Source organism: Hydractinia symbiolongicarpus, chromosome 7 (genome assembly GCF_029227915.1).
Source record: "Hydractinia symbiolongicarpus strain clone_291-10 chromosome 7, HSymV2.1, whole genome shotgun sequence".
In the NCBI taxonomy this organism is placed as follows: Eukaryota; Metazoa; Cnidaria; class Hydrozoa; order Anthoathecata; family Hydractiniidae; genus Hydractinia; species Hydractinia symbiolongicarpus.
The window spans coordinates 14,116,982-14,131,612 of NC_079881.1; the positions used below are offsets into that span (position 1 = coordinate 14,116,982).

Here is a 14,631-nt window from a genome sequence, read left to right on the forward strand (position 1 = left end):
ATACACTGGTCAACCTCATTATTCCACCACCAGGTCTGTCTATGTCTAGCTGGTCCTTTCGTCCACCCACAGGTATCATCAGAAGCTTCTAGAAGACAATTTTTCAAAGTAGTCCAAGTACTTTCAACATTGTCACTATCACATTGACCATTGTGGGCTAACTGCTGATCTTTTGCACTAAATTGTCTTGCTACAATCTCTTCCTTCAGCTTCCAGACTTTTAGACGGGGCCTGTACTTTCCCTTGGCTTCTTTAACACTCTTCAAGATAATATCACAAACCAGCAACCTATGCTAGGAAACACACTCTTCCCCCGATATAACTTTCACGTCCTTCACCACTTTCATGTCTGACTTTCTAACCAGGAAGTAATCTATCTGTGTCTTACAACCACCTGACTCATATGTTATCAGCCTACTCTGTCTCTTACTGAATGATGTGTTGCAAACCACCATGTCCGTTGCCATTCCAAACTCAAACAATCTCTCCCCTTCCTTATTTCTGCTCCCAAATCCATAGCCTCCATGCACACCTCTATAACCTTCAGATGACTACCCAACATGACCATTAAAGTCGCCGCCCACCATGACAAGTTCAGTGTCTCCAAACTTTGATGTGACTGCTATTAACTCATCATAAAACTTATCTTTATCTTCCTCACTGTGGAGCATAAACCTTCTAAATAAAACAAACGGGTATTTTGGGCCGTACCGTTAACAACATTTACAACCTGCCTCTATGACTGTGTCAGCCAGTGCTGTCTGTTTTTCAGTAAGTTAAGCCACCAGCACCTTCTAAATAAAACAAACGGGTATTTTGGGCCGTACCGTTAACAACATTTACAACCTGCCTCTATGACTGTGTCACCCAGTGCTGTCTGTTCTTCAGTAAGTTGAGCCCTCAGAAGCTCTTTCAGCCTCCATAGCTATGTCAGTTTTTTTCAGCAGGAGGTATTTCATCTAAATTTGGAAGATTAAAATCAGTAAGAGATTTGCAAAATTGTCTTAGTACAGAATGAATATCTTGAAGCACCCTGTACTCAGACTGATCCTCATTTAATTGGCTAAAATAATCTTCACACATAGAACCCTTGTATCTTGCCCATGGAGTATAAGGATCAGAAGGTTCACAGCGGATAAGTATTATTGCAAACAGTTGTCTTAATTTACACAGTTGCAATAATAGCATACGTAAATAAAAAAGCTCACTTGCGCGAGGACTCACACTATACATTCTAGAGACAAATTTAAGGTTAAAGTTTCGTCTTGGTGTCCAAACTTTTCTGTTATTGAAAACGAAATGAAGAGGAATGTCTGGATACAAACATTGTTAAGCATTGTGAGTTCTTCAACTTGGCCTTGCTGAAATTAAACAATTTGTTTATCACACAAGTGCACTGGCAATCTATGGACAACATGAGATTGCTGATGCATTTAAAATTCAAAAATATGCCATACTGCTTCTTGCCCACTGACATACCTAGCGTCTAAAAATGTCTGTACCTCATCGTGATCAATACGCTCATTGATCTCAATGTTGGCACAATCATGACCCTTATAAATATATTTATTAAGGTATTTAACAGACATGCAAGCCTCAAAGTTTATATGTGCGTTGTATTTCTTGGAGAGCCATGGGTTGTAGGGAACAACCCAGCGATTATCAACATCAATGTTATTAGGCACCTTAAGAAATATGGACCGGAAGTTTTGAGGACGGGACAAAATGAAGAAAGACTGGATCGAGTACACTAATCTAGTACGTGAAAAATCACCTTATGAAAAACAATGTCAGACGGGGTGAAACAAGATAGCAAAATGGTGTATTTCCTAGACGTTCAAGAAAGTTTGCTTTTCGCTTATGACGATAACCGCATAAACGACGAAGAATTTCTGTTGTTGTTTGATTTGAATAGTAGTAAGAATTTGGATTATCCTTACTGGAAGTATCAGCCTTTTGATTTGAATTTATTGAGTCACGACGAGTGTCGAACATATTTCCAATTTTAGAGAAACGATGTCTATTTATTGAACGAAAAGTTACATATACCTGAAGAAATAACATTTTACAATGGGTCAGTGTTCAGTGGTTTAGAAGAAGCATTTTGTGCGCTTCTCAAACGATTTGCTTACCCATGTAGATATGCAGATATGGTTCCCATCTTTGGTCGACCTGTACCAGAGCTATCACTCATGAGTACTTATATGGTGGATTTTTTATACAACACATATGGAACGCTTCTACATACATTTAATCAACCCTGGTTGGCACCACAGCAACTGGAAATTTTTGCAGCTGCTATTTCGAATAAAGGAGCACCATTGGATCACTGTTGGGGATTCATCGACGGACCCGTTAGACCTGTGGAATGATAGCAAACTTATATGGTCCAGTTAAAGGAAGAAGGCGTGATAGTGGAATGCTAGCAATGTCTGGACTCCTGCAATAACTTCAGTTACACTCACGATCGCCCAATGGTAATCCGCTTTGTGAATATGGGGATCCTGCATATCCATTGCGAGTACAGCTGCAAGGTCCATTTCAAGGTAACTTGAACCAACAGCAAAAAGATTACAACAAAGCAATGAGCCAAGTTCACACCTCCGTTGAATGGGTATTTGGAGATATTTTAAAATATTTTGCTTTTATGGACTTCAAAAAAAATTTGAAGATACAACTCAGCGCTGTTGGCAAAATGTATATCACTTGTGCATTGCTAACAAATGCTCACACATGCTTGTATAAATCTATGACCTCAACGTATTTTGGAATAGAGCCACCACATTTGGAGGATTATTTTTTGTGAACAACAGTTGTTTTGAATAAATACAGTTGTCTAGATATTTCTGTGATATCTTTGTAAAAATATACTCAACAAAATATATATACATAAACAAAATAAATTCTGAGAAAATTATTTCCATCAATGTTGTTTCTTGGATTTTTATTGAAAATCATAAAAACAAACAGCAGTTTTTCTTAGAAATATATGCTCAATATTCTCTGCTGAGTTTAAAAAGGTTTCTTAGGAGCAATCAAATCAATAAAACTTTTAGTGTTAAACAAAACTTAAGAACCCATATCAACAATCTTTGCATTATATTGGCCATAAACATTAACATCTGCTGTGTCTGTTATCGCTGTGACTCCATCTGTTCTCTAATGACTTGGATCTTCTCCCGTTGTTGTTTTTCAGCAGATGTTTGCTGTGCTGCCTGAATTTCATATTTTTGTTTTTTCAATTCCAGCTCATCTTTTCTTAAACTCTGTCCTCTCTCACCTTATTCCCTCAAGTATTGTATGGCACACAAGTTCCACAAATTCTAGTTTTTTTTGCTTTTATCTCAGTATCTTCACCTCCAGCCTCTGTGGTTAGGTCCTTTCTTTTTTTACTTTAACTGAACGTTTTTAAAGCTTTCATTCTCATGTCGGATGCTGCATTAGCTTCTTTTTCAATTTTCTTAGATTGTTGGCTATCTTGTTCAGCATGTACCTTTTCATACTCCTTAATTTTCTCTGAATTATCTTCCATCGCATCCATAATTTTATCAAACTCAGGAGCAATACCACTAGCTTTCAATTCTTCTCGAGTTTTATTTTCGTTATGTGTTTTTAAAATTCCAAATCTTTCACGAACAGATCTTTGATCAGCTTTAAATTGTTCCGCATCCAGCTGATTTAAGTTTTCAGCAATAACTTTCCAAGCATTCCCTCTCTTTTGTTCGTGCTTTATATTTGTAGGGTTCAAAAAGAAGCACTTCTCTCAACAACAGTTCGTCTTTATGTAACCTTGAAAAAATTTAAAAAATAGTAGAAAAAGTAGCTTTCACTTTCGTACACACAATTTTGTTTTTTCACAGATTAGCAATACACTTATATTGCATTTATGTAACAAATTTGAAGAAAAGTATATCCATAATGACAATTTTTACTTTTTTTTGACACTCTTTGCAATTTCTTCATCACGTTGTGAACTTTCGCTAGAGGGCTGAATAGGTGGAATCATCTTTGTTCTAAACATGCACAGTGTGTAAAAATTACGTAATTCTAGGAAATTCCCGTCCTTATTTCTTAAGGTGGCTATTGACATTGATACGGATTCCATTATCACGACGTCTATACAATGGATATCCGTCAACTTCTGCAAGGGTAGATGCTAAAAATTTCTTTTGAAAACTTTTTGTGCAAACACCATCCTCGATTCACCTGGAATTAGGATTGAGATGGCCACATGGTGCATGAATCACAACAGAACAATTTCAAGGAGCTCAGGTTGTTTATGTTGATTAGGAATTTTGGCTGAAATAACACTGTCTATGTCATCTGCATCCCGAAGTTTATCATTGGGATCTAAATGACAATGAGGTAAACCTTTTTTGAAATTCTTTAACATAAACATGTGATACAGTTTTACCTAAAACACCCCTTTTAGTAACATCTTTTAGGAGTTCATTAAGTTTCAATTTAAAAACTTGAGAAACTAAATCAGGCTGATCATGTGCATGTTGGCCTGCAAACAAATTTTCTGTAATCTTGCGCCATTTTGGATTGCAGGCAAAAGTCAAAAAAAAATCTGGTTTTCCAAATTTACCAAAGACAGCCATAGCATCTTGATAGTTTTTAGCCATGGCATGTGGTCTCGCTCTTCAGCTCGAGCATTCAAGTGGTCAGCTAAACCTTGATAACTGTCAACACACAGGTTCTGTTTGATTCGCACAAGTGTAATTTAAGTTGTTACCCTCAACTTTAACATAAGAATCGACACAATACTGGTGAAATAATTTCTTACTATAATAAATTGTGCTAAAATTTTTCGAACAGCTACACGGTAAGTATAATACTGCAACATTTGCACGTTCAGCATCATGGGGTATTTCATATTACCAACCTGGTTCACCCCTTGGAAAAACATAGAGGATAAACCATTGGCTCTAAATTTGCAGATAATGTAGAAATATTTTGCAAATTTCCTCCACGTGGGTAGATAATAATATCCCTGTTTCCAGCAGGAACTCCATCTTGGTCTACAAAAAATGCGGCTACTTCGTCATGATGTGGCAGAAGATCCCCAACACAATGCCATATTTGGCCGTAGATACGAAAGCATGGTGGTCCACCGCCAAGGGGAGGACGAAGATTTGCTCCAAATGAAGCAAATGAAACTGCACTATTATACTTACGTATATTGGCTTAAAAATTCCGTGCCTGAGCAGTATTCTTGACAATACGCACAATTTTTGTTCATAACACCTAAATAATAAACATTAGGCAATGCATGTTGACGTGCAACATTAAAATATTGGTCATTTTTGCGAACACGAAGGGTAGCATGTCCTTGGACATAAACTTGCCTCCTATTAATAACCTGCTCGCCATGTTGTTCTTGAGGTGCCACAGCATGTCTTTGAGCATCTTGAGCTTGTCTATGGGCGGTCTGCTCATTAGATTCTAATTGCCTAGAAACAATGTGCCGTTGAGCATCTATAAATTGTCTATGGACGGCCTGCTAATTAGATTTTAATTGCCTAGAAAAAATATGCCTTTGAGCATCCCTAAATTGTCTGTTATGAGTTTGCTGAGCTGATTCTGCGTTACGCCTAGCCACCTATCTAACAGTAATATGCCCCCTACTATTGGCCTGATCAGTCGATTCCATTCAACGTAAGGAGGCAACATGTTGAGTGTGTTGCCTGTGTCTAGCTAAGGCAACATCGTCATTATCACATAAACATGGTACTACATTTTTCTGTATGTCCTGTGGCAAATCAAAATTTTTGGGAAATATGTGGTCTTTGCCTCAAGATGGGACCTACCAAACTTTGATTATTGTCACGTTGTTGCAACACAAACCTACCTAATTTATTAAACAGCCTAAAACCACGAACAGTATTACTGCAATTATTAATTCCGGTCTCTTCAGACATATTTTAATTAAAACTAAAACTAAAAACAATTCCTAAAATGAGAAAAAAAAATAAGATATAAATATTATATATAATTATTAATGAAGCTAACTTGTTTAAGGTTGACTGTTCTGATTTTTACACTTTTTAGCTTGAATTGTTCCTATAGCCGTATCTCAATGTTTATGTTTTATTTATGTTTTACAGTTCTGTTGCTCATGCACATTTTATATTTAGCCATAATTTATAAGAGTCGTTTTATTTGTGTAACAACAGTTTTTAAATGCTAAGCTATATATAATTTGGATAATAAAGAATTTTTTACTCACAATTTCTATGTTCCAACTTCTATAGATTTAGACAGAACACTGTAAAATCCGTAGTTAGTTACATCTCTTGCTTAAACAACTACAAAATTGTTTGTGCTCACACCTTTGTGCAGCATTTTGAATATTGCATACGCAGGTTAGTGACGCACCTGAAGATACTTTAATTTATGCAAAGTTTGTAAACAAAGATGCTAGCTTTGTTGTCTTTGTTGTTGTATCAATATAAACAAATCGGCAAATGAAAGTAAAAGAAATATTTCCCTTCTTAGCGTGAAGTTTATTTTACAGACTACTTTGATTTATGCGGATATTTCTTTATGTAGTAAAAGTAAAACTCATAATTAACTTGAAAGCTAGTCGATTTGCTGTAGCTGTAGCTAAGTATATATGTTAAAGTATCATTTTGTGAACATTTATTTTAAGAATATGTTCAGTAGCTGCACTAGTTCTCTGCATTTTTTAGAAATACCATTAACATTTTTATATTTAAAGCTAGCTTATTTCTTAACACAACAGTAAAAAAGGGGATTAAGTATTTAAAACTTTACCTGTAAATTCCTGCTTCACACTTAACATAAAAGTTATTCTGTGTTATTCTTTATATTCTAACGATTTCAATTTAATACGTTTTGGCTTTTTGTTTTAGTTCGCCTTTTGTCGAGAACTTTAAAAACAATTTTTTGGTTTGTTTGTTTTAAGACCAAAGGAACTTTGTATTCCAATGCTGTTCCGTTCGAAAGTGCCTATTTGAGGGAATCATACTGCTTATTTTCTATCACGTGGTTTCTAAGAATTGCTAGCCAAATGTAAACAAAACAAAAAAAAATGAAAAACTTGCGCATTTGAGTGATAAAATATATCGTCTTTGTAAAAGTCACAGACAGACAGACAGACAGACAGACAGACAGACAGACAGACAGAAGTTCCATATTATTAAAAGAGATTTGTGATTATACCTAAAATTTCTGGAACTCTTTGAGGTTTATGCAGTTGAGGTTTTGTCATGTTTTGGAGAATTCCTAAGTTATTTAAGGTAGAAAACAACATAATTACACTCACCCATTTACAGAGGTGTGTGTTGGTTTGTCGTTTTCAGTGAACCAAAAAAATTCACAAATCCAAATGGTTGTTTTAGGCAACACAAACAAATTTTTTTTGCAAGAAAAGATAAAATTCTTTTTTATTAAATTTTAATTAGTAGGCTAGTAGTGAATGTAACGAAAGAAAGGAAAATTCTCTACTTTTTTTCTCATGTGAGGATATAGAGACAATAATTTTAATTTAGTTGTTTCACAGTTTTGTATCTACCTTCCTTTCATGTTTGCGTTGTGTTCCTAATAACACTAGACCGAACATAATCGCAAATACTAGTTGGGAAATGTAATACAAGAAAATGAGATTTTTTGTCTAGTAGTGTAGGCAGAAAGTTTGTATTTTTGATTTTATTTAATGCATAAGATAGTTTTTTTATCTATATTCTAAGCTGGTACTTTTTTCCTTATAAATTTGACATTCTCTCTGGAGTTATAAAAGGTGTAGTTAGTTTGTGGTATCCTTACATCTTGAAAACCATTTTTGATTTGGATTTTTGTGCACTATGCACAAGAAATTCTTTGATTTTGTATTCTATAAACTATGGACCACACCTAAAGGTAGGTTTCCATACGACTGCATTTTCCGTAGTAAGCTCGGGAGCATTTTGCTCTTGAATTTGAACTTAATGGAAATCAATTTCCAGCTTGAGAGAAAAGTTGTTCAGAATAAAATGGCTGCCGTAAACAGAAAAAACCTTTGGATGCGAAATTTAAAAATAATAACAATGTTTTATGGCAGCAAATTAAGAGAACATGTAACAGGAAACAACAACTAAGATGAGAAAACTTTTTCATGAAAAAGGGGAAAGTTATTATTTATTGTTAGTTTATGAATTTAACTTCCAATGCCCCCCAACAAGTAGTTGATTTTTGTGGTTGTTAGGAAGATTTGAAAAGAATTTATGAATCCATAACTTTTGTTCACAAATTCAATGCTAACAGGTCTTTCTGCTCTACTTAATACCAAACACTTTTCTGAAAGGTGTTGTTATGTTCTGAATAAAGAAGTGCATGAAATTGTTGTTTTTCTAATATTTTTTTTTTTTTTTTGAATAAAATGGATTGTGCAATTGTTTTTATTTTCTTGAATTTCATTGGTTAAAAACCTTGAGAGAAAAAATACGCGCTGAAAAAGTTGAATGAGTTCAACTTTTTGAGAGAAGCTCGGGAGCATCTTTTTACGTCGGGTCAGCGGTCATTCTACTGCATTGCGCATGCTTGTGGGAAAAGATCTTGAGCTTTTTCCCCTTGAGCGGAAAATGCAGTCATATGGAAACCTACCTTAAGAGTATATTACTCTACTCGTGTGAATTTGTGTCAGTTTTTGAACAATTGTATACTTTTCACTTCATATTTATGCTTTAATAACGTTTGATAAGATTATTGGTGCATAAATCTTGTTTAGAAGTTTCTTCTTTATATCATTTCCAACTTTGTTTTATGTTGTATGTACTATCAGGAATCTTTTGTAATGTCCTCTCATAGTTAGATTACATTAGTGTAACTATATCAGGGTGTCTAGCAGACCCTGAAAATCCTTAAAATGAATGAGTGGCCTTAAGAACCTGAAAACCTTGGATAAAAATATTGGAATGGATTATTTGTACTTTTGAGGCGTACAAAACAGTGTCGATTAAAGAAAGTCATTTTCAAAAAGTCTTTATAGCATATACTACATTTCTTCATCACAGATTAGTGAGATATTTTTAGTTATGATGGTAGTTTCATTCTAGTCCTAAAAAGTCTTCATTTGAAACCCTGAGAAATATAACAGAAATCTTGAAAAGTCACGATATTACTCAGTAAAAGACCTGGAAGGTCCCAGAAATAGATTCAATAAATTTTCTACACGCCCTGTCTGTACTGTTGCTCTGAAAAAAGACTTTGTTTTTTATTCTTACCTCACGTGAGTTTATATAAATCAACTCAAATTGATGTGCTGAGTAAGAAAAAAATTGTAGAATCGTAGTGGAGTATTTTGTAGAAGTAGTGCCGATCAGGTGGCGACAAGATTTTTTATAAAACTCATTAATAAAATAAAGTCGAAATTAATATTTGGGCAATGATTTGATATAATTCTGACCCTCAGTAGATTATTTGGCGTTGATAAAAATATTTTTTCAGAACTGAGAAAAAAAATCTTATGATTTCAATATGAACCAACTAGAAGGCTCTGGAACAGCACAAACAACTATTGTTCGACAAAGTTTGCAAAGCTAGCGAAAACATACATTTTTCCATAAAAAACAACACAGCATGGGTTCTTATTTAGAAGTTAGCGGTTGCTTCGCAATATTTCTAGGCAATTTCGGCTTCTTTGCATACTCAAGGCCTGTCATGAAAAAATCAACTTTGTTTATTCATTTTAAAAGTACATTTTTAACAGCGTATAACAATTATATTTTCTTATTTTGAAATAGAGAATGTCACAACTTTTTAATTTTTTAAAATTCTTACCATGATTGCTAATGGACAATGCAAAATTTTATGATGTTGGACGGCAAATTTTACTTACTTTTGTCTCAAGAATGAAAGTGTAGTGATCTCTCAAAGATTTTTTTTATTGTTTCAATAGACCTATTTCCATATCCATTGGGTTCCGCGAAATATACATGCAAAAATGCAGAATAACATGAAAGCGAGATTAGTTATATCAGATTTTTGGGATGTTAGTTGTTTACATAGTTGTTTATGTATTTTGTTTTCTTGCTTATATATATGCATAAAATTTTGAGATTAATCTTGCAGAATTGTTCAAATTAGTTATTCACAAAAAATAATCTCCATAGAATTCTTCCATGGTGTCAATTTGTGAAAATATAAAACCAACAATTTTGTTTTTGATCTCACAAAAAAATTTCACATTGTTTTGCACTGATTAAAGTTAAAGTTCGACATGACAAGCATTTTGTAGACAAAATTTTACAGAAATTTTTTTGTTTCTAAGCATTACATCAGTAACAATTTTGTATATTTTTTCAAGAAACAATTTTTATATGAATTATCATGTAAATTGTTTCTTTTAAGGAAAAATTTGATTTTGACTGAGCAAAATCACTGGAAAATTTTATTAGCCCGAAAAAATACCAAAATGGTAACTCTCTGAATACAAAATTTCAGAATTAGGATATCATCCCTTTTCTCAACTTTATATTTTAAAATTTGTAATACATTTTAAGCTTCTATCTACGATAGAGGCTTAAAATGTGGCAAAAATAAGCAAGAACATTCCAAGGGAAGTTTAAAGTTCAACTTTCCCCACCAAGTCAAATTAGTATCATTATTCTGAAATCACAAATGTGTAAAATGTGAGTTATAAATACTTCCAAAACTACCCTTACTTGGAAAAAAAACAAACAAGGTAAGACACCGAAAAGGTCAACTATACTATTTTAAAACCACTGTCAGTAAGCCTGGATAATGTTATTTCCCAAAATGTTGTTTAAAAAAGAAGGTACACTCTATAACTGAAGACAGGATATATACCAGCAACATCACTAATTTTGGTAAACAGCTTGAAATTTCTTTGGAAAAAGTCAGCCAGCCAACTAGCTAGACATCATTTTCATAGCTAGCTAATATCTAGGTCATTTAACACCAAGAATAATAAACAAACTATTGGAATTGCCTAATGTCTGCCAGATATAAGCTATTATCCCATATTATCACCAAATGTTAATAACAATCTGTATGACATAATAATTTTGCAAATATTGCAAGTAAACAAACCATATCTGCACTACTTCGCTGCAAACTAAAAATTTGCTCATAACTAATCTTGTTTTTATGTTATTTGATATTTTGGTATGTATATTCTGCAGAACGAAAATGGATATGGAAATAGGTCTATTTCATTTTTTTTTTCTCAAAAACAAGTTTTGAAAGTGTAATTTACAAAAAGGTGTAAATGGAAAAGAAATTCCAGAGTTAAAAATATTCCTTTCTATTTCGATTATAAGAGGTGGAGTTTCATTCATTACATCTTTACAATATACACACCTTGTTTTTAAAATATTTTAATTTAAAAAAAATTTTGTCTGACATAATTTCCAAATTTGGCCTAATAAAACACAAAGAAGCCTTATACTTCAGAACTATGTATATCAACAAATGATTCAAGGAATAATAGGATAGTATTACATCAACCCCATCCCTGAAACTTTATGCTATGCCTGAGGCTGTTAATGTGTTGTTCTAAAAATATCTTTACTTCACTTGTGCACACGCATATACTAATAACTACAACATATCAATCAAATGCAATTAAGAGATTGAGCTAACCTCACACTGCATTATTTTAATACTAGTCGATAAGGCCTGTGGAAAAATCCACTTAGGCAAAAGGCCATTAAAAATAGGTTGCTTTAGATATTTTTCTGACGTCAGCAGTGCATATACAAAAAAAAATGATCTTAAAATCTTACACAAAATAAAAAAGAACAACTTGCAAGGTTAAAATCTAGTTGATAAAAAGTTACAACAATGACACTCACAACATCAACACTCACAACACCAATACTCACAAAACCGAAAGTAAGAACACCAACAGTTACAACACCGACAGTAACAACACGGATAATAACAATGTTAGAAATAACGCATCTCAAATATGTACATCTTATAAGTGATTATGTTGAAAACCCTCAGTATGTTATTCTGAAATGTCAAAAAAGAGGTCTGCAAGAGTTAGCACAAATCAACAAAAACAAGTTTTTTACACATTTTAAATATTGTCTTTCCCTTAAAAGCTTATACAAGAATATGAAAAAGCCATAGTTTGGAAAACATCAAATTTAAATCTAGAAAAATCAGTCATTTCGGTTATATACCATCCTTTCCCTCAAAAATTTACACAAAATGTAAAAATCAACCAGTTAAGAACACAAAAAATTTCTCAGTTAAGAACACAAAAAATTTCTCTTAGTTCCGTAGTGCCCTTTACCAACAATTTTAAACCTAAATGTCAAACAATCAATGAGCAAAAGATAGACTTGAATCAACAAAGAATATGTGTAGAGCTTGAAACACTAATCAAAATAATGTATCGAATCATGTACAACACCAACAATAATAATAAAGTCAGAAATAACAAATCTCAAATATTTACTTCGTTGAAAACCTTTAATATTTCAATATTTGAAAAACATCAAATTTATATCTGGAAAATTATTTATTCGATTGCATACTATCCTGTTCCCCAAAAATATACACAAATTGTAAATATGAACAGGTTAAGAATACAAAAATTTTTTCCTGAGTACGATGAACTGTAGTGACCTTTACCAAATATTTTAAACGTGAATGTCAAAAATGAATAAGGAGTAAATTTGAATCAACAAAGATATTATTTTTGGAAAACAGAGTGTATATACGGTCTGTCCTCACAAAAGTTTACACAAAATGTAAAACAGATTTGTTTTTGAGGAGCACATTCAAATCAACAAAAATCAGTCCATTTTTAGCATGTCCTATATTTCCATTGCCCATAAATCTTCCACAAAAAGGTTATGAAACACATCAAATCATAGAAAAATCAGGCATTTCATATAATATTAAAAACAAAAAAGTTTTCATTATCACCAAACACAGTTATTATTACAATTGTAAAATTCTTAACAAAAACGTTAACAAAAACGTGAATTTGTTCTTTCAGTATATTGCATATAGTCTTTTTCCCACAAAAGTTTACACAAAATTTTAAAAAGCAGCAGTTTGCAACATAAACAAAAACACAAACAACCATACCATCCTCTCATAAATTAAAATAAAGTCATAACCCCACGTAAAATTGCCAATCAAATGTCTACAACCCCCTGTAAAAATAACCTGGAATTTTACATGTAGGCTGACAAAAGTTTAACAGGATGTCAGAAACAAAACAATAACTTAACACACATGCTTTAAATTCTGAAAAAAATTGCTTGGGTCCCCTTGTAAAGTTTACAGGAAATGTGAAAATAATTATACTCCTAGAAAAATACATCCTACTATCCTGTCCGAAGTTTAAGTCTTTGAAAGATTTTGCTCATGAAAGAAGAGAAGTTTAAGATAGGTAAACTAAGTTAGCTAGCTATACATATTAAAAAAAAGGAATAACAACATAATTCATAGGTTAGAGCTAGCCATGGGATGGGAGAGCAGGACTTGGAAAGGCTAAATTAGCTAGCTAACAGTAGCTAAGACCCCCAGTTAAATATATCTAAACCGGGAACACTTAGCTAAAACTAAAGCTAGCTATTTATGCTTAGTAAAACACACATAAAGAGAAACAATAGTAATGTAAAAATAATAACATTACAATAAGCAGTAAGTTCAACAAACCAAAGTTTTCCGTTTGTTAGTTAGCTAATAGCTTTATGCAGCATTTTGAATTTTAGGACAAACACATTAGTTACGCGCCAGGGGATACATTAATTATGCAACAAAAACATAAACATGGTGGCTAGGTTTTTTTTAAAAAAAGCGGTAAAATATAAAACTTCAAGAATTTGAGGCTTTTCTTGGAAAATGCGACTGCTTGTTCCAGTGACATAAAAACTAAACGTCTGAATACATCAAAGTTCTTACTATTATTGATTTTAAATCCACTTCAAACTCCAGCTTTTATTTTCTAATTCTAACTTTACTACTTTACTTCTAGCTCTAACTACCACTTCTTACTTCACTTCTTGGACTCTTCTTTCTCTGAATTACTTTTTTCAAGACAGAGGGACCGTTCTTTTGTTGTTGTTTTTTTTCGGTGTCAAGGGACATGTGGTCTTTTTCCCACAAAAGTTTACACATAATTTTAAAAAATTAATAACTTTCCTTACATTTTTAATCTTGAGAATCTGTTAAACGTTTTTATTTTAAGGTTACTTGAATATTTAAATCTTATTTTACAATACGAGACAAAGCAAATGAAAACTTTGACAACATGCTGCACAAGCGACAGAAACATATTCACTGTCTTGGCTTTGGAGAATGTGAGGTTTACAACAAGTGACATAATTTGTGACACAACAAAAAATTTTACTCTGTGCAATACCTAAGTTGTATAACTTTGATGAGAGTTTCAAAAAAACCCACCTGTTGGAAATGCACTGGTTACAATGATCGTCAGATATTTTATTCTTATTTCACTAGTTGTCCTGAACTTCTGTGTTAGACGAAAGTAATACTTCACAACGAACGTCAGAAGGAGAGTGTTTTTCTTTTACTTGTTTATTTTAGAACGTAGCTTCAATTCTTTTGGAGAAAAATACTGTAAAAAAACGCCTCCCTTTATTTAGGCATATATTTCTTAACTGACCTAGCTGGTAACAA

At 33.0% G+C, this 14,631-nt stretch overlaps 1 protein-coding gene across 1 annotated transcript in view; it reads left to right on the forward strand.

Annotated features, from left to right (window-relative positions):
• The window catches only part of LOC130648964 (uncharacterized), a 47,793-nt gene that overhangs the window by 11,294 nt on the left and 21,868 nt on the right, over positions 1 to 14,631 (forward strand). The gene's annotated exons all lie outside the window — the stretch shown is intronic.